Source organism: Tupaia chinensis, unplaced genomic scaffold, assembly GCF_000334495.1.
Source record: "Tupaia chinensis unplaced genomic scaffold, TupChi_1.0 Scaffold141231_1, whole genome shotgun sequence".
Classification (NCBI taxonomy): Eukaryota; Metazoa; Chordata; class Mammalia; order Scandentia; family Tupaiidae; genus Tupaia; species Tupaia belangeri.
The window spans coordinates 1,596,383-1,599,580 of NW_006201094.1; the positions used below are offsets into that span (position 1 = coordinate 1,596,383).

At 41.9% G+C, this 3,198-nt stretch overlaps 1 protein-coding gene across 1 annotated transcript in view; it reads right to left on the reverse strand.

Annotated features, from left to right (window-relative positions):
• The window catches only part of ATP13A4 (ATPase 13A4), a 168,342-nt gene that overhangs the window by 64,709 nt on the left and 100,435 nt on the right, over positions 1–3,198 (reverse strand). The gene's annotated exons all lie outside the window — the stretch shown is intronic.

Below are 3,198 nucleotides of genomic sequence, written 5' to 3' on the forward strand. Positions count from 1 at the left end.
CCCTACACTGTGAGACAGGACAGACCAGCTCACACTATGCGTCTCTCTCAGTAACAGGTCAGGGTGGTGTCTTCGCCCTCTCCACACGTTCAGTGTTTTGGCTCACAATAAACAGTCAGTAAACACAGCAGTGAATGAACGAATGAGTTGGTTACTAGAGAGCTGCAAGATCGTAAGGATGAAGAGATGAATAGCAAAAGCATTTCTGAAAAAGTCGCTCCATCCTCTTCCTCTTTCACCCTGGCATCCAGTGTACGCATTCTAGCATGATCCCCATCCTTTCCCATACAAAGTGGCTTCATCTAAAAGCTATTGAAAACCAGCTGGTATGCCACACGAAGGAGTCTTTACGAATTCAGAGTAGACATTCTTGAGGCACGCTAGGGGGCGCCCTCTACAACACGTCCTTCAGCCCCCTCCTCAAGGTGTAGCACGGCCAGTTCGCAGAGCAGCCCATCCTGTTGGGAGCATGTCTGGGTGGAGAAGTTTCTTCCCACGTTTAGGCAAAACTGGCTTCTTAGAGCAAGTCAAGATCTATCTACCTGCTCTCACTCCTCTGCCTGTCAAATTCTTTCAGATTTGTGGATCAGCTTTGCTATACCCCCTTTAACGTCTCTTCTTCTGGGGTTATAGAGAAGCCTCTAGAGCTGTTCCACTGACATGAAATTATATATATGTGTGTGTGTGTGTATACATATATGTATATACTATATATAGATATATATAGTATATATATACAGTGATTGAAGCAAAAATTTGGAATTAAAAAACATGGAAAGATACACACACACACACACACACACACACACTGCTTCTCACCCTCCTCTACTTTTTCTTGGAAAAGTTTTGACCTGTCATAGTTTTTCTCAGATGTGGTCTTTAGGATTCTAATGAAAGAACATTGCATTTCTTTAAATCCAGCATAGATTTCTTTGCCCTCTGGTTTTGAAATCATCCATCCATATCACAATGTTAGCTCATAATCTTGCTTAGCTTCTTTCAGGTTTTTCATCCAAGTTTCCTTTTGTTATACGAAGAGTTCAAAACCTTCCTGCTTATTACTGACTTCATTAGTCCTCTCTATTACTACATGTCGAAAGAGCAAGTCATTTTAGGGGCTTACAACACAGCCCACGGTATTTTGGTAGACATCTAAAAAGGCAATTCATCCACAGTGTATGGTTAACACGGGAGCTTAAACTCACACTGAAAACCAAAATGCACATCAGGAAAAAGTCTCATTTGTATACTGATGCACACATTGTCATCTGTGTGTTATTGTGAGTTATATAATTCTGAGTCCTGGAGGGTTGGGTCAGATTCTGGTGAGCAAAACCAATACATAGAGCTCCTTGTCATCATTGCCCTTGTGTTTTCACTGGACTATTTATGACTTATCATGCACAGGTAGCCTGAACTGGTTTTTGAAATACCCAGCACACTGATGAGATCATTTTTAGATAAAATAAGAATTATTAGAGATGAATTCACCTTTAACAAAAAGATATTTAATAGCCTATAAGTCAGGTTCTGATACCTCACCTATAATGAAATTTGTTTTCGTTCATTTTATTGACTAAATGTATCCATTTTTAAATTATAATTCTTTTAGCTCTCAATTTTTGTTTCAATCATTTAAAGCCAACTTTGATCTTTCAGAGGGAAGGAAAGAGGACAACTGGGCAGGCAAGTAGGCTGGCACCAGGTTATCAATGGGCGACCTAAACGTTGTATCAAAGCTGAGCAAGCCTCATAGCCTAGTGGTTAAAGGAGCTCGATCCCACATTACTGACAGTAGTTCAAACCCTGGCCCCTGGAAGCTTGAAAACAGGCTGGCTATCTGTGCACAGATAATAGTTGGTGCCCAAAATCCCAACAGGACAGGAAAAAGAAGGGACTGAGGCATGATCACGTCTCATCAGGAGAGAAGGGTGCTTTCTGCCTTTCTCTCCTCTGTGTCTTTCTGATGAGTACACATGACCTGTGACAAAAAAAAGAAAAAAGAAAAAACCTGGTCTTGAGATGCTTATATATTTGAATAAATACATACTTGGTTTTTGTTTGTTTGTGCTTTTGTTTGTATTTTTAGAGATTTTTGCCAGAGACAAAGAGAGACAGAAAGCAAAAAGTCACCCCCCCACAGGGGACAGCAATGCCGCAATCCCTTCTCCTCCATTCTCCTCTTGAGATTTTGGGTACACACGCACATGCTGCAGGCGTGAGTTTCAAACCTCTAGGTCCAGGACCAGAACCACGGTTAACTGTGGGAGTCCAGTACCTTAACTGCTATGTCACCTGCTGGCCCTTAAATGCATACTCTTTTTGTAGAGGCTTAAATGGCACAACACTAATGACCCAGGAGACAAGATATGAAAGGTCTTCAAAATTTTATGGAAAGTGTATATTATGAAAAAACTCTGCATACATTTTAAATTTTTTTAAAGAATTATTTTATTTAACTTTATCGATTTATTTTAATTTGACTAGAGAGGGACAGAGTGAGAGAAAGAGAGAGAGAAGAAAAGTGAGAAAGCAAACCACCAGGTGCTGGACTCGAACCACAGTTGACCATGTGGGAGTCCAGCACCCTTAACCACCACACCACCTGCCAACCCTACATTTTTAAATTTTTTACATAAAAAATAAACTTATACTTTATTTTTCAATGAACGTTTTAAAAACTGATTTGCCAGAGGGCACATGCACTCACTGAGACAGAGGAAAAGACAAAATGAGAAAGCAGCCTCTGCCCACTCCATGGTGAACGGTTACACCCGAATCCCCTCTCCCACCTTTCTCCCTCCTTGGTGGGACGCTGGGCATGCTCACACATGTGCCCAGTGCATTTCTCACGTTGCATTGTGACTACGGGATCCAGACACCTTAACCACCACACCACAGGCCACCCTCCGTGAACATTTTGATGTCCCTTGTGTATATTTCTTTTTTAAAAAAAATAATGACTTATTGGGACCAGCAGTTAGCATAATGGCTATGTCACTGGACTCCCATGTACGGTTCGAGTCCCGGACCCGGTGGCTTAAACTCATGCCGGGCACATGTGTGTGTGTGCCCAAGATCCCAAGAAGAGAATGGAGAAGGGATTGCGGCATGGCCATCCCCACTGGGGGGTGATTTTTCACTTTCTGTCTCTCTGTCTTTCTGGCGAGTGCACGTGCCCTATAGCAAAAAACCTCT